Source organism: Bombina bombina, chromosome 2 (genome assembly GCF_027579735.1).
Source record: "Bombina bombina isolate aBomBom1 chromosome 2, aBomBom1.pri, whole genome shotgun sequence".
Lineage (NCBI taxonomy): Eukaryota > Metazoa > Chordata > Amphibia > Anura > Bombinatoridae > Bombina > Bombina bombina.
This window is the reverse complement of record NC_069500.1, coordinates 837,768,473-837,790,041: the sequence shown is the minus strand read 5'-3', so window position 1 is coordinate 837,790,041 and position 21,569 is coordinate 837,768,473. Positions and strand designations below refer to the sequence as shown.

General features: G+C 49.3%; 22 non-coding genes across 22 annotated transcripts; 11 read left to right on the top strand and 11 right to left on the bottom strand.

Annotated features, from left to right (window-relative positions):
* Positions 1-331: 331 nt before the first annotated feature.
* TRNAM-CAU (transfer RNA methionine (anticodon CAU)) lies at positions 332-403 on the top strand. The gene has a single exon. It is a non-coding gene; the product is annotated as a tRNA-Met (tRNA).
* Positions 404-701: 298 nt separating this feature from the next.
* TRNAD-GUC (transfer RNA aspartic acid (anticodon GUC)) lies at positions 702-773 on the bottom strand. Its single transcript has one exon. It is a non-coding gene; the product is annotated as a tRNA-Asp (tRNA).
* Positions 774-1,781: 1,008 nt separating this feature from the next.
* On the top strand, positions 1,782-1,853 carry TRNAM-CAU (transfer RNA methionine (anticodon CAU)). The gene has a single exon. It is a non-coding gene; the product is annotated as a tRNA-Met (tRNA).
* Positions 1,854-2,148: 295 nt separating this feature from the next.
* On the bottom strand, positions 2,149-2,220 carry TRNAD-GUC (transfer RNA aspartic acid (anticodon GUC)). The gene has a single exon. It is a non-coding gene; the product is annotated as a tRNA-Asp (tRNA).
* Positions 2,221-3,227: 1,007 nt separating this feature from the next.
* TRNAM-CAU (transfer RNA methionine (anticodon CAU)) lies at positions 3,228-3,299 on the top strand. The gene has a single exon. It is a non-coding gene; the product is annotated as a tRNA-Met (tRNA).
* A 298-nt stretch (positions 3,300-3,597) lies between these two features.
* TRNAD-GUC (transfer RNA aspartic acid (anticodon GUC)) lies at positions 3,598-3,669 on the bottom strand. The gene has a single exon. It is a non-coding gene; the product is annotated as a tRNA-Asp (tRNA).
* Positions 3,670-4,677: 1,008 nt separating this feature from the next.
* Positions 4,678-4,749, top strand: TRNAM-CAU (transfer RNA methionine (anticodon CAU)). The gene has a single exon. It is a non-coding gene; the product is annotated as a tRNA-Met (tRNA).
* A 298-nt stretch (positions 4,750-5,047) lies between these two features.
* Positions 5,048-5,119, bottom strand: TRNAD-GUC (transfer RNA aspartic acid (anticodon GUC)). The gene has a single exon. It is a non-coding gene; the product is annotated as a tRNA-Asp (tRNA).
* Positions 5,120-6,125: 1,006 nt separating this feature from the next.
* Positions 6,126-6,197, top strand: TRNAM-CAU (transfer RNA methionine (anticodon CAU)). Its single transcript has one exon. It is a non-coding gene; the product is annotated as a tRNA-Met (tRNA).
* Positions 6,198-6,495: 298 nt separating this feature from the next.
* TRNAD-GUC (transfer RNA aspartic acid (anticodon GUC)) lies at positions 6,496-6,567 on the bottom strand. The gene has a single exon. It is a non-coding gene; the product is annotated as a tRNA-Asp (tRNA).
* Positions 6,568-7,573: 1,006 nt separating this feature from the next.
* TRNAM-CAU (transfer RNA methionine (anticodon CAU)) lies at positions 7,574-7,645 on the top strand. Its single transcript has one exon. It is a non-coding gene; the product is annotated as a tRNA-Met (tRNA).
* A 297-nt stretch (positions 7,646-7,942) lies between these two features.
* On the bottom strand, positions 7,943-8,014 carry TRNAD-GUC (transfer RNA aspartic acid (anticodon GUC)). The gene has a single exon. It is a non-coding gene; the product is annotated as a tRNA-Asp (tRNA).
* A 1,001-nt stretch (positions 8,015-9,015) lies between these two features.
* Positions 9,016-9,087, top strand: TRNAM-CAU (transfer RNA methionine (anticodon CAU)). Its single transcript has one exon. It is a non-coding gene; the product is annotated as a tRNA-Met (tRNA).
* A 297-nt stretch (positions 9,088-9,384) lies between these two features.
* On the bottom strand, positions 9,385-9,456 carry TRNAD-GUC (transfer RNA aspartic acid (anticodon GUC)). The gene has a single exon. It is a non-coding gene; the product is annotated as a tRNA-Asp (tRNA).
* A 1,005-nt stretch (positions 9,457-10,461) lies between these two features.
* TRNAM-CAU (transfer RNA methionine (anticodon CAU)) lies at positions 10,462-10,533 on the top strand. Its single transcript has one exon. It is a non-coding gene; the product is annotated as a tRNA-Met (tRNA).
* A 298-nt stretch (positions 10,534-10,831) lies between these two features.
* TRNAD-GUC (transfer RNA aspartic acid (anticodon GUC)) lies at positions 10,832-10,903 on the bottom strand. The gene has a single exon. It is a non-coding gene; the product is annotated as a tRNA-Asp (tRNA).
* Positions 10,904-11,908: 1,005 nt separating this feature from the next.
* TRNAM-CAU (transfer RNA methionine (anticodon CAU)) lies at positions 11,909-11,980 on the top strand. Its single transcript has one exon. It is a non-coding gene; the product is annotated as a tRNA-Met (tRNA).
* Positions 11,981-12,448: 468 nt separating this feature from the next.
* On the bottom strand, positions 12,449-12,520 carry TRNAD-GUC (transfer RNA aspartic acid (anticodon GUC)). The gene has a single exon. It is a non-coding gene; the product is annotated as a tRNA-Asp (tRNA).
* A 994-nt stretch (positions 12,521-13,514) lies between these two features.
* Positions 13,515-13,586, top strand: TRNAM-CAU (transfer RNA methionine (anticodon CAU)). The gene has a single exon. It is a non-coding gene; the product is annotated as a tRNA-Met (tRNA).
* Positions 13,587-13,885: 299 nt separating this feature from the next.
* TRNAD-GUC (transfer RNA aspartic acid (anticodon GUC)) lies at positions 13,886-13,957 on the bottom strand. The gene has a single exon. It is a non-coding gene; the product is annotated as a tRNA-Asp (tRNA).
* A 999-nt stretch (positions 13,958-14,956) lies between these two features.
* On the top strand, positions 14,957-15,028 carry TRNAM-CAU (transfer RNA methionine (anticodon CAU)). The gene has a single exon. It is a non-coding gene; the product is annotated as a tRNA-Met (tRNA).
* Positions 15,029-15,335: 307 nt separating this feature from the next.
* TRNAD-GUC (transfer RNA aspartic acid (anticodon GUC)) lies at positions 15,336-15,407 on the bottom strand. The gene has a single exon. It is a non-coding gene; the product is annotated as a tRNA-Asp (tRNA).
* Positions 15,408-21,569: the final 6,162 nt, after the last annotated feature.

The window sequence follows — 21,569 nt, the reverse complement described above, 5'->3', positions numbered from 1 at the left end:
TCTTACAGGCCCTGTCACCAGGCCGGCCCCATCTCCTTTCGGTAGCGCAATGTAGGCAGCTCGCGTACGCTCCGTTTCTTCCTACAACTGCTTAAGGGCATCAGCCCAAGCACTAGCGCAGAGGCACCCTGGGTAAATTGATTTTAATAATGGGAGTGGCTTTGGTGGAAACAGCATTGCCAGCAGCCTGACAGTATATGCCTTGCTAGGGTTAGGGTTTGGATGTTAAGAAAAGCCGTAAAAGGACATTGCAAGGTGTCTTTTCGACCAGGCAAACTTTAAGCGGACCAATAGGCGCTGCAGCATGCAACATGTGCGCGTTTCTGAGCAAAGCAGAGTGGCGCAGCGGAAGCGTGCTGGGCCCATAACCCAGAGGTCGATGGATCGAAACCATCCTCTGCTATGTCTTCATCTTGCCGGTAAACTTATGTCTTTCTTTGCCGCATCTGAAAGTGCCAATGACTTTCACAACACGGCAGCGAACAGGGCCTGCAAGACACATGCGCTAAGCCCTCGCAAGCCTCTTCTTTCAGGCAAGCGGGAAAATAGCGGCACAGGGCCGACGGGTTAGATTTGCACGCAGTACCTGTAGATATTTTTCTTTTTTCCCCTCCATTTTTGGGCAAGGCCTATGGCTTAACGCTCCTATTTTTTTTTACACTTCCTGTGATGTGGTAGACGCCTGGTGGTAAAAGGCACACCTCCCCGTCGGGGAATCGAACCCCGGTCTCCCGCGTGACAGGCGGGGATACTCACCACTATACTAACGAGGAAAAGCTGTGCGCACTCCCCCTTTACGTGACGCTACAATAAGCAATGTGCTTTTAAACGCTTCAAAAAACATGACTTTTGCGTGCAGATTTTTATGGGGGGGTTTTTTCTCTTTTTTTTTTTGCAATGCAAAGCTTCATTGCAGATGGTATATTTAGAAAAAGCAAAGAAACGGCTTCCATATCCCTTGCGTGCGAGGCCTACAGTTACGTAGCGTAGCTTCAGGAATAACTTGAGGGGGGTAAAATAAAACCTTTTGCAGACTTGGCTGCAGAAACATGGCCTGTCCTGGCTGCAGTGGTTTGGGTAAAGGTACTTGTCTTTGAGAAGGTGCAGGCTTTCCAAGGCAGGGCTGTACTCAATGGCCTTGCTGTATCTTTGAGGCAGCAAGAATAATAACAATGACATCATAATGCCTGTAGTTTACAGGCCTTTGTTTCTAGTGAAGATGGGACTTTCCTCCTCACTCATCACTGCCTTCAGAGCCTCTGTGAGCATGGCCTTTGCTGAGGCAGGCCCGGGAGTTCATAGAGAGACCCTTCCAGGCAGCCCAGCACAGCTAGCTAGCTACATAACTATCTGTGGAAAGGAAAAAGAAGAAAAAACTATCTCATTGCGTGCTTCCCAGCAGAGGCATTTGCAGCTAGGGAGAAAGGCACACGTGCGCAGGTGAGATCCTCTTACAGGCCCTGTCACCAGGCCGGCCCCATCTCCTTTCGGTAGCGCAATGTAGGCAGCTCGCGTACGCTCCGTTTCTTCCTACAACTGCTTAAGGGCATCAGCCCAAGCACTAGCGCAGAGGCACCCTGGGTAAATTGATTTTAATAATGGGAGTGGCTTTGGTGGAAACAGCATTGCCAGCAGCCTGACAGTATATGCCTTGCTAGGGTTAGGGTTTGGATGTTAAGAAAAGCCGTAAAAGGACATTGCAAGGTGTCTCTTTCGACCAGGCAAACTTTAAGCGGACCAATAGGCGCTGCAGCATGCAACATGTGCGCGTTTCTGAGCAAAGCAGAGTGGCGCAGCGGAAGCGTGCTGGGCCCATAACCCAGAGGTCGATGGATCGAAACCATCCTCTGCTATGTCTTCATCTTGCCGGTAAACTTATGTCTTTCTTTGCCGCATCTGAAAGTGCCAATGACTTTCACAACACGGCAGCGAACAGGGCCTGCAAGACACATGCGCTAAGCCCTCGCAAGCCTCTTCTTTCAGGCAAGCGGGAAAATAGCGGCACAGGGCCGACGGGTTAGATTTGCACGCAGTACCTGTAGATATTTCTTTTTCCCCTCCATTTTTGGGCAAGGCCTATGGCTTAACGCTCCTATTTTTTTTTACACTTCCTGTGATGTGGTAGACGCCTGGTGGTAAAAGGCACACCTCCCCGTCGGGGAATCGAACCCCGGTCTCCCGCGTGACAGGCGGGGATACTCACCACTATACTAACGAGGAAAAGCTGTGCGCACTCCCCCTTTACGTGACGCTACAATAAGCAATGTGCTTTTAAACGCTTCAAAAAACATGACTTTTGCGTGCAGATTTTTATGGGGGGGTTTTTTCTCTTTTTTTTTTTGCAATGCAAAGCTTCATTGCAGATGGTATATTTAGAAAAAGCAAAGAAACGGCTTCCATATCCCTTGCGTGCGAGGCCTACAGTTACGTAGCGTAGCTTCAGGAATAACTTGAGGGGGGTAAAATAAAACCTTTTGCAGACTTGGCTGCAGAAACATGGCCTGTCCTGGCTGCAGTGGTTTGGGTAAAGGTACTTGTCTTTGAGAAGGTGCAGGCTTTCCAAGGCAGGGCTGTACTCAATGGCCTTGCTGTATCTTTGAGGCAGCAAGAATAATAACAATGACATCATAATGCCTGTAGTTTACAGGCCTTTGTTTCTAGTGAAGATGGGACTTTCCTCCTCACTCATCACTGCCTTCAGAGCCTCTGTGAGCATGGCCTTTGCTGAGGCAGGCCCGGGAGTTCATAGAGAGACCCTTCCAGGCAGCCCAGCACAGCTAGCTAGCTACATAACTATCTGTGGAAAGGAAAAAGAAGAAAAAACTATCTCATTGCGTGCTTCCCAGCAGAGGCATTTGCAGCTAGGGAGAAAGGCACACGTGCGCAGGTGAGATCCTCTTACAGGCCCTGTCACCAGGCCGGCCCCATCTCCTTTCGGTAGCGCAATGTAGGCAGCTCGCGTACGCTCCGTTTCTTCCTACAACTGCTTAAGGGCATCAGCCCAAGCACTAGCGCAGAGGCACCCTGGGTAAATTGATTTTAATAATGGGAGTGGCTTTGGTGGAAACAGCATTGCCAGCAGCCTGACAGTATATGCCTTGCTAGGGTTAGGGTTTGGATGTTAAGAAAAGCCGTAAAAGGACATTGCAAGGTGTCTTTTCGACCAGGCAAACTTTAAGCGGACCAATAGGCGCTGCAGCATGCAACATGTGCGCGTTTCTGAGCAAAGCAGAGTGGCGCAGCGGAAGCGTGCTGGGCCCATAACCCAGAGGTCGATGGATCGAAACCATCCTCTGCTATGTCTTCATCTTGCCGGTAAACTTATGTCTTTCTTTGCCGCATCTGAAAGTGCCAATGACTTTCACAACACGGCAGCGAACAGGGCCTGCAAGACACATGCGCTAAGCCCTCGCAAGCCTCTTCTTTCAGGCAAGCGGGAAAATAGCGGCACAGGGCCGACGGGTTAGATTTGCACGCAGTACCTGTAGATATTTTTCTTTTTTCCCCTCCATTTTTGGGCAAGGCCTATGGCTTAACGCTCCTATTTTTTTTTACACTTCCTGTGATGTGGTAGACGCCTGGTGGTAAAAGGCACACCTCCCCGTCGGGGAATCGAACCCCGGTCTCCCGCGTGACAGGCGGGGATACTCACCACTATACTAACGAGGAAAAGCTGTGCGCACTCCCCCTTTACGTGACGCTACAATAAGCAATGTGCTTTTAAACGCTTCAAAAAACATGACTTTTGCGTGCAGATTTTTATGGGGGGTTTTTTTCTCTTTTTTTTTTGCAATGCAAAGCTTCATTGCAGATGGTATATGTAGAAAAAGCAAAGAAACGGCTTCCATGTCCCTTGCGTGCGAGGCCTACAGTTACGTAGCGTAGCTTTAGGAATAACTTGAGGGGGGTAAAAAAAAACCTTTTGCAGACTTGGCTGCAGAAACATGGCCTGTCCTGGCTGCAGTGGTTTGGGTAAAGGTACTTGTCTTTGAGAAGGTGCAGGCTTTCCAAGGCAGGGCTGTACTCAATGGCCTTGCTGTATCTTTGAGGCAGCAAGAATAATAACAATGACATCATAATGCCTGTAGTTTACAGGCCTTTGTTTCTTGTGAAGATGGGACTTTCCTCCTCACTCATCACTGCCTTCAGAGCCTCTGTGAGCATGGCCTTTGCTGAGGCAGGCCCAGGGAGTTAATAGAGAGACCCTTCCAGGCAGCCCAGCACAGCTAGCTAGCTACATAACTATCTGTGGAAAGGAAAAAGAAGAAAAAACTATCTCATTGCGTGCTTCCCAGCAGAGGCATTTGCAGCTAGGGAGAAAGGCACACGTGCGCAGGTGAGATCCTCTTACAGGCCCTGTCACCAGGCCGGCCCCATCTCCTTTCGGTAGCGCAATGTAGGCAGCTCGCGTACGCTCCGTTTCTTCCTACAACTGCTTAAGGGCATCAGCCCAAGCACTAGCGCAGAGGCACCCTGGGTAAATTGATTTTAATAATGGGAGTGGCTTTGGTGGAAACAGCATTGCCAGCAGCCTGACAGTATATGCCTTGCTAGGGTTAGGGTTTGGATGTTAAGAAAAGCCGTAAAAGGACATTGCAAGGTGTCTCTTTCGACCAGGCAAATTTTAAGCGGACCAATAGGCGCTGCAGCATGCAACATGTGTGTGTGACTGAGCAAAGCAGAGTGGCGCAGCGGAAGCGTGCTGGGCCCATAACCCAGAGGTCGATGGATCGAAACCATCCTCTGCTATGTCTTCATCTTGCCGGTAAACTTATGTCTTTCTTTGCCGCATCTGAAAGTGCCAATGACTTTCACAACACGGCAGCGAACAGGGCCTGCAAGACACATGCGCTAAGCCCTCGCAAGCCTCTTCTTTCAGGCAAGCGGGAAAATAGCGGCACAGGGCCGACGGGTTAGATTTGCACGCAGTACCTGTAGATATTTTTCTTTTTTCCCCTCCATTTTTGGGCAAGGCCTATGGCTTAACGCTCCTATTTTTTTTTACACTTCCTGTGATGTGGTAGACGCCTGGTGGTAAAAGGCACACCTCCCCGTCGGGGAATCGAACCCCGGTCTCCCGCGTGACAGGCGGGGATACTCACCACTATACTAACGAGGAAAAGCTGTGCGCACTCCCCCTTTACGTGACGCTACAATAAGCAATGTGCTTTTAAACGCTTCAAAAAACATGACTTTTGCGTGCAGATTTTTATGGGGGGTTTTTTCTCTTTTTTTTTTTGCAATGCAAAGCTTCATTGCAGATGGTATATGTAGAAAAAGCAAAGAAACGGCTTCCATGTCCCTTGCGTGCGAGGCCTACAGTTACGTAGCGTAGCTTTAGGAATAACTTGAGGGGGGTAAAAAAAAAACTTTTGCAGACTTGGCTGCAGAAACATGGCCTGTCCTGGCTGCAGTGGTTTGGGTAAAGGTACTTGTCTTTGGGAAGGTGCAGGCTTCCAAAGGCAGGGCTGTACTCAATGGCCTTGCTGTACCTTTGAGGCAGCAAGAATAATAACAATGACATCATAATGCCTGTAGTTTTCAGGCCTTTGTTTCTTGTGAAGATGGGACTTTCCTCCTCACTCATCACTGCCTTCAGAGCCTCTGTGAGCATGGCCTTTGCTGAGGCAGGCCCAGGGAGTTAATAGAGAGACCCTTCCAGGCAGCCCAGCACAGCTAGCTAGCTACATAACTATCTGTGGAAAGGAAAAAGAAGAAAAAACTATCTCATTGCGTGCTTCCCAGCAGAGGCATTTGCAGCTAGGGAGAAAGGCACACGTGCGCAGGTGAGATCCTCTTACAGGCCCCGTCACCAGGCCGGCCCCATCTCCTTTCGGTAGCGCAATGTAGGCAGCGGGCGTACGCTCCATTTCTTCCTACAACTGCTTAAGCGCAACAGCCCAAGCACTAGCGCAGAGGCACCCTGGGTAAATTGATTTTAATAATGGGAGTGGCTTTGGTGGAAACAGCATTGCCAGCAGCCTGACAGTATATGCCTTGCTAGGGTTAGAGTTGGATGTTAAGAAAAGCCGTAAAAGGACATTGCAAAGTGTCTCTTCGACCAAGCAAACTTTAAGCGGACCAATAGGCGCTGCAGCATGCAACATGTGCGCGTGACTGAGCAAAGCAGAGTGGCGCAGCGGAAGCGTGCTGGGCCCATAACCCAGAGGTCGATGGATCGAAACCATCCTCTGCTATGTCTTCATCTTGCCGGTAAACTTATGTCTTTCTTTGCCGCATCTGAAAGTGCCAATGACTTTCACAACACGGCAGCGAACAGGGCCTGCAAGACACATGCGCTAAGCCCTCGCAAGCCTCTTCTTTCAGGCAAGCGGGAAAATAGCGGCACAGGGCCGACGGGGTAGATTTGCACGCAGTACCTGTAGATATTTTTCTTTTTTCCCCTCCATTTTTGGGCAAGGCCTATGGCTTAACGCTCCTATTTTTTTTTACACTTCCTGTGATGTGGTAGACGCCTGGTGGTAAAAGGCACACCTCCCCGTCGGGGAATCGAACCCCGGTCTCCCGCGTGACAGGCGGGGATACTCACCACTATACTAACGAGGAAAAGCTGTGCGCACTCCCCCTTTACGTGACGCTACAATAAGCAATGTGCTTTTAAACGCTTCAAAAAACATGACTTTTGCGTGCAGATTTTTATGGGGGTTTTTTTTCTCTTTTTTTTTTGCAATGCAAAGCTTCATTGCAGATGGTATATGTAGAAAAAGCAAAGAAACGGCTTCCATGTCCCTTGCGTGCGAGGCCTACAGTTACGTAGCGTAGCTTTAGGAATAACTTGAGGGGGGTAAAAAAAAACCTTTTGCAGACTTGGCTGCAGAAACATGGCCTGTCCTGGCTGCAGTGGTTTGGGTAAAGGTACTTGTCTTTGAGAAGGTGCAGGCTTTCCAAGGCAGGGCTGTACTCAATGGCCTTGCTGTATCTTTGAGGCAGCAAGAATAATAACAATGACATCATAATGCCTGTAGTTTTCAGGCCTTTGTTTCTTGTGAAGATGGGACTTTCCTCCTCACTCATCACTGCCTTCAGAGCCTCTGTGAGCATGGCCTTTGCTGAGGCAGGCCCAGGAGTTAATAGAGAGACCCTTCCAGGCAGCCCAGCACAGCTAGCTAGCTACATAACTATCTGTGGAAAGGAAAAAGAAGAAAAAACTATCTCATTGCGTGCTTCCCAGCAGAGGCATTTGCAGCTAGGGAGAAAGGCACACGTGCGCAGGTGAGATCCTCTTACAGGCCCTGTCACCAGGCCGGCCCCATCTCCTTTCGGTAGCGCAATGTAGGCAGCTCGCGTACGCTCCGTTTCTTCCTACAACTGCTTAAGGGCATCAGCCCAAGCACTAGCGCAGAGGCACCCTGGGTAAATTGATTTTAATAATGGGAGTGGCTTTGGTGGAAACAGCATTGCCAGCAGCCTGACAGTATATGCCTTGCTAGGGTTAGGGTTTGGATGTTAAGAAAAGCCGTAAAAGGACATTGCAAGGTGTCTCTTCGACCAGGCAAACTTTAAGCGGACCAATAGGCGCTGCAGCATGCAACATGTGCGCGTGACTGAGCAAAGCAGAGTGGCGCAGCGGAAGCGTGCTGGGCCCATAACCCAGAGGTCGATGGATCGAAACCATCCTCTGCTATGTCTTCATCTTGCCGGTAAACTTATGTCTTTCTTTGCCGCATCTGAAAGTGCCAATGACTTTCACAACACGGCAGCGAACAGGGCCTGCAAGACACATGCGCTAAGCCCTCGCAAGCCTCTTCTTTCAGGCAAGCGGGAAAATAGCGGCACAGGGCCGACGGGGTAGATTTGCACGCAGTACCTGTAGATATTTTTCTTTTTTCCCCTCCATTTTTGGGCAAGGCCTATGGCTTAACGCTCCTATTTTTTTTACACTTCCTGTGATGTGGTAGACGCCTGGTGGTAAAAGGCACACCTCCCCGTCGGGGAATCGAACCCCGGTCTCCCGCGTGACAGGCGGGGATACTCACCACTATACTAACGAGGAAAAGCTGTGCGCACTACCCCTTTACGAGACGCTACAATAAGCAATGTGCTTTTAAACGCTTCAAAAAACATGACTTTTGCGTGCAGATTTTTATGGGGGTTTTTTTTTCTCTTTTTTTTTTTGCAATGCAAAGCTTCATTGCAGATGGTATATGTAGAAAAAGCAAAGAAACGGCTTCCATGTCCCTTGCGTGCGAGGCCTACAGTTACGTAGCGTAGCTTTAGGAATAACTTGAGGGGGGTAAAAAAAAAACTTTTGCAGACTTGGCTGCAGAAACATGGCCTGTCCTGGCTGCAGTGGTTTGGGTAAAGGTACTTGTCTTTGAGAAGGTGCAGGCTTCCAAAGGCAGGGCTGTACTCAATGGCCTTGCTGTACCTTTGAGGCAGCAAGAATGACAATGACATCATAATGCCTGTAGTTTTCAGGCCTTTGTTTCTTGTGAAGATGGGACTTTCCTCCTCACTCATCACTGCCTTCCGAGCCTCTGTGAGCATGGGCTTTGCTGAGGCAGGCCAAGGAGTTAATAGAGAGACCCTTCCAGGCAGCCCAGCACAGCTAGGCTACATAACTATCTGTGGAAAGGAAAAAGAAGAAAAAACTATCTCATTGCGTGCTTCCCAGCAGAGGCATTTGCAGCTAGGGAGAAAGGCACACGTGCGCAGGTGAGATCCTCTTACAGGCCCCGTCACCAGGCCGGCCCCATCTCCTTTCGGTAGCGCAATGTAGGCAGCGGGCGTACGCTCCATTTCTTCCTACAACTGCTTAAGCGCAACAGCCCAAGCACTAGCGCAGAGGCACCCTGGGTAAATTGATTTTAATAATGGGAGTGGCTTTGGTGGAAACAGCATTGCCAGCAGCCTGACAGTATATGCCTAGCTAGGGTTAGGTTTTGATGTTAAGAAAAGCCGTAAAAGGACATTGCAAGGTGTCTCTTCGACCAGGCAAACTTTAAGCGGACCAATAGGCGCTGCAGCATGCAACATGTGCGCGTGACTGAGCAAAGCAGAGTGGCGCAGCGGAAGCGTGCTGGGCCCATAACCCAGAGGTCGATGGATCGAAACCATCCTCTGCTATGTCTTCATCTTGCCGGTAAACTTATGTCTTTCTTTGCCGCATCTGAAAGTGCCAATGACTTTCACAACACGGCAGCGAACAGGGCCTGCAAGACACATGCGCTAAGCCCTCGCAAGCCTCTTCTTTCAGGCAAGCGGGAAAATAGCGGCACAGGGCCGACGGGTAGATTTGCACGCAGTACCTGTAGATATTTTTCTTTTTTCCCCTCCATTTTTGGGCAAGGCCTATGGCTTAACGCTCCTATTTTTTTTTACACTTCCTGTGATGTGGTAGACGCCTGGTGGTAAAAGGCACACCTCCCCGTCGGGGAATCGAACCCCGGTCTCCCGCGTGACAGGCGGGGATACTCACCACTATACTAACGAGGAAAAGCTGTGCGCACTCCCCTTTACGAGACGCTACAATAAGCAATGTGCTTTTAAACGCTTCAAAAAACATGACTTTTGCGTGCAGATTTTTATGGGGGTTTTTTTTCTCTTTTTTTTTTGCAATGCAAAGCTTCATTGCAGATGGTATATGTAGAAAAAGCAAAGAAACGGCTTCCATGTCCCTTGCGTGCGAGGCCTACAGTTACGTAGCGTAGCTTTAGGAATAACTTGAGGGGGGTAAAAAAAAACCTTTTGCAGACTTGGCTGCAGAAACATGGCCTGTCCTGGCTGCAGTGGTTTGGGTAAAGGTACTTGTCTTTGGGAAGGTGCAGGCTTTCCAAGGCAGGGCTGTACTCAATGGCCTTGCTGTATCTTTGAGGCAGCAAGAATAATAACAATGACATCATAATGCCTGTAGTTTTCAGGCCTTTGTTTCTTGTGAAGATGGGACTTTCCTCCTCACTCATCACTGCCTTCAGAGCCTCTGTGAGCATGGCCTTTGCTGAGGCAGGCCCAGGGAGTTAATAGAGAGACCCTTCCAGGCAGCCCAGCACAGCTAGCTAGCTACATAACTATCTGTGGAAAGGAAAAAGAAGAAAAAACTATCTCATTGCGTGCTTCCCAGCAGAGGCATTTGCAGCTAGGGAGAAAGGCACACGTGCGCAGGTGAGATCCTCTTACAGGCCCCGTCACCAGGCCGGCCCCATCTCCTTTCGGTAGCGCAATGTAGGCAGCGGGCGTACGCTCCATTTCTTCCTACAACTGCTTAAGCGCAACAGCCCAAGCACTAGCGCAGAGGCACCCTGGGTAAATTGATTTTAATAATGGGAGTGGCTTTGGTGGAAACAGCATTGCCAGCAGCCTGACAGTATATGCCTTGCTAGGGTTAAGTTTGGATGTTAAGAAAAGCCGTAAAAGGACATTGCAAGGTGTCTCTTCGACCAGGCAAACTTTAAGCGGACCAATAGGCGCTGCAGCATGCAACATGTGCGCGTGACTGAGCAAAGCAGAGTGGCGCAGCGGAAGCGTGCTGGGCCCATAACCCAGAGGTCGATGGATCGAAACCATCCTCTGCTATGTCTTCATCTTGCCGGTAAACTTATGTCTTTCTTTGCCGCATCTGAAAGTGCCAATGACTTTCACAACACGGCAGCGAACAGGGCCTGCAAGACACATGCGCTAAGCCCTCGCAAGCCTCTTCTTTCAGGCAAGCGGGAAAATAGCGGCACAGTGCCGACGGGGTAGATTTGCACGCAGTACCTGTAGATATTTTTCTTTTTTCCCCTCCATTTTTGGGCAAGGCCTATGGCTTAACGCTCCTATTTTTTTTTACACTTCCTGTGATGTGGTAGACGCCTGGTGGTAAAAGGCACACCTCCCCGTCGGGGAATCGAACCCCGGTCTCCCGCGTGACAGGCGGGGATACTCACCACTATACTAACGAGGAAAAGCTGTGCGCACTACCCCTTTACGAGACGCTACAATAAGCAATGTGCTTTTAAACGCTTCAAAAAACATGACTTTTGCGTGCAGATTTTTATGGGGGGTTTTTTTCTCTTTTTTTTTTTGCAATGCAAAGCTTCATTGCAGATGGTATATGTAGAAAAAGCAAAGAAACGGCTTCCATGTCCCTTGCGTGCGAGGCCTACAGTTACGTAGCGTAGCTTTAGGAATAACTTGAGGGGGGTAAAAAAAAACCTTTTGCAGACTTGGCTGCAGAAACATGGCCTGTCCTGGCTGCAGTGGTTTGGGTAAAGGTACTTGTCTTTGAGAAGGTGCAGGCTTCCAAAGGCAGGGCTGTACTCAATGGCCTTGCTGTATCTTTGAGGCAGCAAGAATAATAACAATGACATCATAATGCCTGTAGTTTTCAGGCCTTTGTTTCTTGTGAAGATGGGACTTTCCTCCTCACTCATCACTGCCTTCAGAGCCTCTGTGAGCATGGCCTTTGCTGAGGCAGGCCCAGGAGTTAATAGAGAGACCCTTCCAGGCAGCCCAGCACAGCTAGGCTACATAACTATCTGTGGAAAGGAAAAAGAAGAAAAAACTATCTCATTGCGTGCTTCCCAGCAGAGGCATTTGCAGCTAGGGAGAAAGGCACACGTGCGCAGGTGAGATCCTCTTACAGGCCCCGTCACCAGGCCGGCCCCATCTCCTTTCGGTAGCGCAATGTAGGCAGCTGGCGTACGCTCCATTTCTTCCTACAACTGCTTAAGCGCAACAGCCCAAGCACTAGCGCAGAGGCACCCTGGGTAAATTGATTTTAATAATGGGAGTGGCTTTGGTGGAAACAGCATTGCCAGCAGCCTGACAGTATATGCCTTGCTAGGGTTAGAGTTTGGATGTTAAGAAAAGCCGTAAAAGGACATTGCAAGGTGTCTCTTTCGACCAGGCAAATTTTAAGCGGACCAATAGGCGCTGCAGCATGCAACATGTGCGCGTGACTGAGCAAAGCAGAGTGGCGCAGCGGAAGCGTGCTGGGCCCATAACCCAGAGGTCGATGGATCGAAACCATCCTCTGCTAAGGTCTTCATCTTGCCGGTAAACTTATGTCTTTCTTTGCCGCATCTGAAAATGCCAATGACTTTCACAACACGGCAGCGAACAGGGCCTGCAAGACACATGCGCTAAGCCCTCGCAGCGGAAGCGTGCTGGGCCCATAACCCAGAGGTCGATGGATCGAAACCATCCTCTGCTATGTCTTCATCTTGCCGGTAAACTTATGTCTTTCTTTGCCGCATCTGAAAGTGCCAATGACTTTCACAACACGGCAGCGAACAGGGCCTGCAAGACACATGCGCTAAGCCCTCGCAAGCCTCTTCTTTCAGGCAAGCGGGAAAATAGCGGCACAGGGCCGACGGGTTAGATTTGCACGCAGTACCTGTAGATATTTTTCCCCTCCATTTTTGGGCAAGGCCTATGGCTTAACGCTCCTATTTTTTTTTTACACTTCCTGTGATGTGGTAGACTGCCTGGTGGTAAAAAGGCACACCTCCCCGTCGGGGAATCGAACCCCGGTCTCCCGCGTGACAGGCGGGGATACTCACCACTATACTAACGAGGAAAAGCTGTGCGCACTCCCCCTTTACGAGACGCTACAATAAGCAATGTGCTTTTAAACGCTTCAAAAAACATGACTTTTGCGTGCAGATTTTTATGGGGGTTTTTTTTCTCTTTTTTTTTTGCAATGCAAAGCTTCATTGCAGATGGTATATGTAGAAAAAGCAAAGAAACGGCTTCCATGTCCCTTGCGTGCGAGGCCTACAGTTACGTAGCGTAGCTTTAGGAATAACTTGAGGGGGGGAAAAAAACCATTTTGCAGACTTGGCTGCAGAAACATGGCCTGTCCTGGCTGCAGTGGTTTGGGTAAAGGTACTTGTCTTTGAGAAGGTGCAGGCTATCCAAGGCAGGGCTGTACTCAATGGCCTTGCTGTATCTTTGAGGCAGCAAGAATAATAACAATGACATCATAATGCCTGTAGTTTTCAGGCCTTTGTTTCTTGTGAAGATGGGACTTTCCTCCTCACTCATCACTGCCTTCAGAGCCTCTGTGAGCATGGCTTTGCTGAGGCAGGCCCAGGAGTTAATAGAGAGACCCTTCCAGGCAGCCCAGCACAGCTAGGTACATAACTATCTGTGGAAAGGAAAAAGAAGAAAAAACTATCTCATTGCGTGCTTCCCAGCAGAGGCATTTGCAGCTAGGGAGAAAGGCACACGTGCGCAGGTGAGATCCTCTTACAGGCCCCGTCACCAGGCCGGCCCCATCTCCTTTCGGTAGCGCAATGTAGGCAGCTGGCGTACGCTCCATTTCTTCCTACAACTGCTTAAGGGCATCAGCCCAAGCACTAGCGCAGAGGCACCCTGGGTAAATTGATTTTAATAATGGGAGTGGCTTTGGTGGAAACAGCATTGCCAGCAGCCTGACAGTATATGCCTTGCTAGGGTTAGGATGTTAAGAAAAGCCGTAAAAGGACATTGCAAGGTGTCTCTTCGACCAAGCAAACTTTAAGCGGACCAATAGGCGCTGCAGCATGCAACATAAGCGCGTGACTGAGCAAAGCAGAGTGGCGCAGCGGAAGCGTGCTGGGCCCATAACCCAGAGGTCGATGGATCGAAACCATCCTCTGCTATGTCTTCATCTTGCCGGTAAACTTATGTCTTTCTTTGCCGCATCTGAAAGTGCCAATGACTTTCACAACACGGCAGCGAACAGGGCCTGCAAGACACATGCGCTAAGCCCTCGCAAGCCTCTTCTTTCAGGCAAGCGGGAAAATAGCGGCACAGGGCCGACGGGGTAGATTTGCACGCAGTACCTGTAGATATTTTTCTTTTTTCCCCTCCATTTTTGGGCAAGGCCTATGGCTTAACGCTCCTATTTTTTTTTACACTTCCTGTGATGTGGTAGACGCCTGGCTGGTAAAAGGCACACCTCCCCGTCGGGGAATCGAACCCCGGTCTCCCGCGTGACAGGCGGGGATACTCACCACTATACTAACGAGGAAAAGCTGTGCGCACTACCCCTTTACGAGACGCTACAATAAGCAATGTGCTTTTAAACGCTTCAAAAAACATGACTTTTGCGTGCAGATTTTTATGGGGGGTTTTTTTTTCTTTTTTTTTTTGCAATGCAAAGCTTCATTGCAGATGGTATATGTAGAAAAAGCAAAGAAACGGCTTCCATGTCCCTTGCGTGCGAGGCCTACAGTTACGTAGCGTAGCTTTAGGAATAACTTGAGGGGGGTAAAAAAAAAACCTTTTGCAGACTTGGCTGCAGAAACATGGCCTGTCCTGGCTGCAGTGGTTTGGGTAAAGGTACTTGTCTTTGAGAAGGTGCAGGCTATCCAAGGCAGGGCTGTACTCAATGGCCTTGCTGTATCTTTGAGGCAGCAAGAATAATAACAATGACATCATAATGCCTGTAGTTTTCAGGCCTTTGTTTCTTGTGAAGATGGGACTTTCCTCCTCACTCATCACTGCCTTCAGAGCCTCTGTGAGCATGGGCTTTGCTGAGGCAGGCCCAGGAGTTAATAGAGAGACCCTTCCAGGCAGCCCAGCACAGCTAGGCTACATAACTATCTGTGGAAAGGAAAAAGAAGAAAAAACTATCTCATTGCGTGCTTCCCAGCAGAGGCATTTGCAGCTAGGGAGAAAGGCACACGTGCGCAGGTGAGATCCTCTTACAGGCCCTGTCACCAGGCCGGCCCCATCTCCTTTCGGTAGCGCAATGTAGGCAGCTCGCGTACGCTCCGTTTCTTCCTACAACTGCTTAAGGGCATCAGCCCAAGCACTAGCGCAGAGGCACCCTGGGTAAATTGATTTTAATAATGGGAGTGGCTTTGGTGGAAACAGCATTGCCAGCAGCCTGACAGTATATGCCTTGCTAGGGTTAGGATGTTAAGAAAAGCCGTAAAAGGACATTGCAAGGTGTCTCTTCGACCAGGCAAACTTTAAGCGGACCAATAGGCGCTGCAGCATGCAACATGTGCGCGTGACTGAGCAAAGCAGAGTGGCGCAGCGGAAGCGTGCTGGGCCCATAACCCAGAGGTCGATGGATCGAAACCATCCTCTGCTATGTCTTCATCTTGCCGGTAAACTTATGTCTTTCTTTGCCGCATCTGAAAGTGCCAATGACTTTCACAACACGGCAGCGAACAGGGCCTGCAAGACACATGCGCTAAGCCCTCGCAAGCCTCTTCTTTCAGGCAAGCGGGAAAATAGCGGCACAGGGCCGACGGGGTAGATTTGCACGCAGTACCTGTAGATATTTTTCTTTTTTCCCCTCCATTTTTGGGCAAGGCCTATGGCTTAACGCTCCTTTTTATTTATTTTAATTTTACACTTCCTGTGATGTGGTAGACGCCTGGTGGTAAAAGGCACACCTCCCCGTCGGGGAATCGAACCCCGGTCTCCCGCGTGACAGGCGGGGATACTCACCACTATACTAACGAGGAAAAGCTGTGCGCACTACCCCTTTACGAGACGCTACAATAAGCAATGTGCTTTTAAACGCTTCAAAAAACATGACTTTTGCGTGCAGATTTTTATGGGGGGTTTTTTTTCTCTTTTTTTTTTTGCAATGCAAAGCTTCTAAGGGATTAAATGCTTATCGGTCGCTAGCCGTAGAAGGGTACATATAACAACTTAACTCTATAATAAAAACACAACAACTTTTTGTGGGTAAAATTTTTAACCGTCACAGGTTAAACATTTATTAATTAAATAAGTAACCATGGAAACCAACAAGGTTATGATGGCGGCTGAACGAATGCTATAATGACAACCCAGCACTGCAGAAGGTAAACGGCCCAAACGGAAACTGCAGCAGAGCGGGACCTCTGCTCATAGAAAAATTGCTACTAAGGGGTTAATGAGATCACGTGACCCACCCGCAAGGGGAAGGAGGGGCACCTCACATGCACTTGAGGCTATCCACCCCTCTCACTTTTAGACTGGTCATCACTCCCCCCGTTCACCCTTTCCAAGGCAACAGGGCCGTCACCTCCCGCAGAGAGGGTATAAAATAGGGACTACCCCCTAGAAAAGGGGATCCGCTACTCAGCCGCCAAAAGCCAGGTAGACTGGATATGGTAGACGCCCAATAACTAAAGAGGCTGACAAAGTTAGCCTGAATAGGCATACCCGTCGCCAACTAGGGGAAAAATTTAAATTTGGAAATGCTCAATTGACTATGTGGCTACCAAGTTAGCCTGAGAAGGCATTCTTAGCGCCTAGCACAATAAAATAAATTTGGAAGCCATCTTGTAATAGGGAAGGGAGGGAGGGGAAAGAACTCGTCTGCACCGGATTCCAGGAAGAAGAGGGCCAGGAAGCTGATGATCCCCACTTTTAAGGTGAGTAGTGGGCCCCTCCCTTGCATGCAACATTGTTGCAACTAACCTCCCTAGCCAGCCCTCTTCTCCTATCTCTCCCTTCAGCTTTAACCCTTAGCTTTGCTCCAGGCCCAATTGTGCCCTACACTGCCTTAAGGGATTAAATGCTTATCGGTCGCTAGCCGTAGAAGGGTACATATAACAACTTAACTCTATAATAAAAACACAACAACTTTTTGTGGGTAAAATTTTTAACCGTCACAGGTTAAACATTTATTAATTAAATAAGTAACCATGGAAACCAACAAGGTTATGATGGCGGCTGAACGAATGCTATAATGACAACCCAGCACTGCAGAAGGTAAACGGCCCAAACGGAAACTGCAGCAGAGCGGGACCTCTGCTCATAGAAAAATTGCTACTAAGGGGTTAATGAGATCACGTGACCCACCCGCAAGGGGAAGGAGGGGCACCTCACATGCACTTGAGGCTATCCACCCCTCTCACTTTTAGACTGGTCATCACTCCCCCCGTTCACCCTTTCCAAGGCAACAGGGCCGTTACCTCCCGCCACCAGATAGCATTGAGATGATAACTGTGCCGCCAACCAATAAAAGACAAACACAACCCAACCGGACTTAAAGGAGGGTTAATATGGCCTTACGAATGTCCTTTATAAAAATATCTAGGGCAACTGTCTCTAAATGAACCCTATCCATTCTATAACAATGGACCTTGTCGGCTGTAAGGGATTTGTGTTTAACTATGAATCCCCCATTACCCATGACGGTTCTAGCAACTGAGGAATTTATCTTCTTCCTGACCTAGAAGCAGCGCTCTGGCTAGACATGTGATGCCATTCCAGCCTGGGAACTATGTTGGACCAACCGACCAACACATTCGGAATCCGAGCCCTGATCCAAGCGATATCCGCCTGCATGATCTTGATTAGCTCCAAGATCAGAATGGCGCCCAAATCATTGCCCCCTATATGGAGAATTATTACATGAGGTTTACCCCAGCGTACTAGGGCCTCCGGAATACGCGATGGAAGCGCGGGCCAACACATCCCTCTCTCCCCTAACCATCTAATTGAATCTAGGGTGAAAGGAAAGCCCAAATTCTGTCCCCCCGGAAGGGCGGAACTACGGATGGAGGCCCAATGCACATAGGACTGCCCCACGATCCAGATCCTCTTGGCGCCGCTGACAGGTCCTGCAAAGACACATGGGATTAGCAACTGAAATAACACTAATCAACAACCTTGGATTAGAAACTAAACACATTATTCAACAACCGGTCGAATATAACCCTTAAACTTATTAGAACGCCATCTACCCAGACGGCAGATGGCTTCTACTGAAGAACCCTTCAAAGCAGCATTAGTAGCTGCCCCTATGCGAAACGAATGGGGAGCTATTTTAGACACATTTAAGCCTGCATGGGCAGCAGCCCTAGCTAGTATTCTACGAAACTGGAACAACGAGAGTGAAGTCCCATTAGCCTGAATTAACAGGGGGCCCTGTTCCGCTGGCCTATGCTCTAGAAACTGGTTCACTGCCCTCACAGGGCAGCAGTGACCATCGGACTGGGATATACGTATCCATGCACCTTTGCCGACTTGATCAGTCTTTGATCACGGCAAATAAACTAACAGTAAATCCGTTCCGGCTCTGACATGGCCAAATTGTAGACCTTTGTCTGTGCTGGACTTAGAAGGCGCTACGAGCTCGCTTATTCGTAGCACTGCCGAATAGGCTAGTGCAAATGCAGCCCTGAATAATAAAAACTCGTAATGAGTCGAGCAGATGTGCGGCAAAGCGTCCACCAGCCGCTCGAGCCGGTCGTGCGTGATAGGCTCCCTAGAGTCCTTTTGTTGTGGTTGCAGCGTGCCCCAACCTTTAACAACCTGACGCACAAATTTTGAGTTAGCTGGATCCGGCCGAGCGCCCCCGCGCCAAAGACTCACGAGCCAGTCACAAAGCGTGTCCTGAGACGCCTCAGCAGCCTCCACATTCTGAAGTCGGCAAAACTCTTCACATTCGTGCCAAAGTCTGACGTAGGAGCGCCATGTGTTGGGGGAAAAGTGACGCCTGCACTAGAGGGAGCAAGGATATCCGGGACAGAGAAATGTCACCCAATCAAGCCTGGATAGCGCGTCTGCTAAGACATTATTGACCCCCGAGACATGACGTGCTTGAAACTGGATATTAAGTTCGAGACAGCGTAACACCAGATGTCTCAATAAATAAACTACAGCCGCAGATGTGGCCGAAAGACCATTCACCGCGTGGACGACACTGAGATTATCTGTCCAGAAGTTAACAGTCCTGTTTGCGAAGAAGTTAACAGTCCTGTTTGCGAATTTGTTGCCCCACAGCTCGATAGCCAAAACTATAGGGAAGAGCTCCAAGAGGGTAAGGTTACGTGTTAGGCCCCAGGCTGACCAGTCTAGCGGCCAAGGACCTGCGCTCCATTCCCCCTTGAAATATGCTCCATAACCCTTTGAACCTGCGGCATCGGTAAATAAGTGCAACAACTGACTGGAAATGGGTTCGGATCGCCATAATCAAATCCCATTGAAATGCTGAAGAAAAGTCTTCCAGATTCGCAGATCAGCTCTCATACCTTCAGAAACCCAAATTTTTTCAGAAGGTCTGAGTTTGCCCTTTAGCTTAGCCTCCAATCTCCGATTGAAGACTCTCCCCATGGGGATAACTCTGCCTGCAAAATTAAGAAGGCCGAGCAATGACTGTAACTGCCTAAGTGTAATGGTTACCATGGAAACGCCGCTTCAACCGCCTCAAGCATGTCCTGGACTTTACCAGAAGGCAGCCCGCAAAGTTTGTCTATGGTATCGATTTCGATACCCAGGAACGTGATGCCGCCTGCTGGGCCAAAACCCAGTGCAAGAATGTACTGAAGGTTTCAGATAATGCGCAAGAGATCGCACAGCCCATGGGCAAGCACCTATCCACATAAAACCCCTTTTGAAACTTGCAACCCATCAAATAAAATGATGAAGGGTGCAAGGGCAACAGGCGAAAGGCGGATTCAATATCCAATTTCGCCAACAAGGCACCCGCACCAGCCCCCTGCACCAATTCCAGTGCGCTATCAAAAGATTGATATCGCACTGAGCTAAGCTCTGGGTCAATGGCATCGTTGACCGAATAGCCTCTGGGGTGGGAAAGGTGCTGAATTAGACGGAATTTGGCCAATTCCTTCTTAGGTACCACACCTAATGGTGAAATGACCCGATTCGGCAAAAAGGGGGGGGGGGGGAAAGGACCCACTACGCGCCCATTGTGATTTCCTTATTCAGCTTGTCCCTAACAACCACTGGGTATTGGCAAGCTGATTTGAGGTTACGATAGCATCTAGAGCCCTTAATGGCTTTTGTCACTGGTATATGAAAACCTTCAGTAAAGCCTTGGAAAAGCAAAGATGCTGCGCGCGAATCTGGGTACACTCTGAGCCAAGGCTCAAGAGCGTGCACCTTCACTGGCGTTGGTGCCCTTAGCAACAAGAGAGAGCTTGTTCTGTGCTCTACCGGACGCAGAATCCTTTTTTCTGGCACATTCGCTCCCAGCGTGTGACCTGGCACAGTATCTGCACACGTGCCTGAATGCACATGAGTTACCTCTGTCGCATTTGCTATCTTGAAATGCCCAGAAGGTACCTCCCCTGCGCTTCGCTTTGGAAGCAGGAAAGGACTGATTGCCAGAGGAGGTGGAGGAGGAGGAGGACCCATGAGAGCCAAGGCGCTGCCAAAGATGCGTGTCAGTGGTATCGAAGGTGAGCACTGGATTACCAGCCATCTTCTACCTGAATTCCGCATCGTACTCTCTCCATGCCCCATCACCAAACTTCCTCTGGATCCAGTGTATATTGTCAGTGTATTTAAGAATGGCATGACACTGGCCAGGGTATTTCTCTAAGTAACAAGAAGTGAAAAACTCTGAAACAGATTAACCACTCCTCAAATGTTTCAGGACGTTTGAACCTTTTAGGTCCAGTGCCATCGGCACTTTTCTCCCTCTGTCTACATGCCTCAGCAGATAATTCAAATATGTTAACATATTTGCCCTGCTGTATCTTTTTAACGGTCTTTGGTTTCAAATGACCGTGCAAAGAGGGGGTTTACGATGGTAAGGAATCGCCATGCAAGGCGACTTTCCTGTCCGAAACGAAATTAATTGGTGGACGTAGGTCCGCTGGGGAAGTGCTGTCCTGCATGGAATCGGGTGGAGCTATCGCCAGCTGCGTCTGTGCTATGTTTCCAACTGAACCTGACTGTATTACCTGCCACATTTTCTTAAGCATTGCAAACATGCGCTTCTGACCCCTACCCCTCAGCCCCAATGAGGTGTCGCTGTCACATTCAGAGTCTGAAAGGGATGAGTCAACCAGGTCATGTCGGTCATGTGTAAATGTGGAGGACTTACCGGGGACGGCAACTGCATTGTCCTGAGACTCCGGACCTGAAGCAGAAGGATCAGGCCTTGAAGCATCTTCCCGTTGATTGGAGTCGGTAGACGCTCCTCGCTGTAACGATGAACCCGCCTGTTCAGGAGGATTCGCTGAAGTAGAAGTAGATGAAGCCGAAGGCATATCAACCTGTTGCGGTTCCATCTGCGCTGCGGTCTGCAACAAAGAGAAGAGATCGCGAGCACTACGGACACCGGTAAAGGGAGGGTTAGTAGACCCCAAGCCTGATGCATTCTGGTCACTCATGCTGGCATTCGCAACACTAGAAACCCTCCTTGACACACCACCTCCCCCAGCTGAACTCTGTATGTTATGGTTCCCAACCGCATCATGACCCAATGTTCCATGCACTGCATTGACACCACCAACTTGCAATTGGGATGTTGCCACATTCATAGCCGACAGACCTCTATTTGGAACAGATTGCACATTCATAGCTGACCTACCTGCCTTAGAAACAGATTGCACATTCATGCCTGAAATCCTAGTGTGTGAAACAGATTGTGCATTCATACCTGCAATACCTGCATTTGACACAGATTGTACATTCATACTTTGAGGATTCGTGCAGCTACTGGTTGTATGTGATGCTGCGCTAAATTGAGTATGAGCTGTCCTGTTATCGGTGTGCATCTGCCCTTTGGCGTGTTCAAGCGCGACATTGTATTGTCCTGGAGCCTGGGCGTGCATCTGGCGTGATTCCATAGCACTTATTTGCCCACCTAACTGACTGCCTATCTCTTGTCCTAGCGCGTTAGCGCTTGATAGAATTCCTCTACCCAAAGGAGTTAA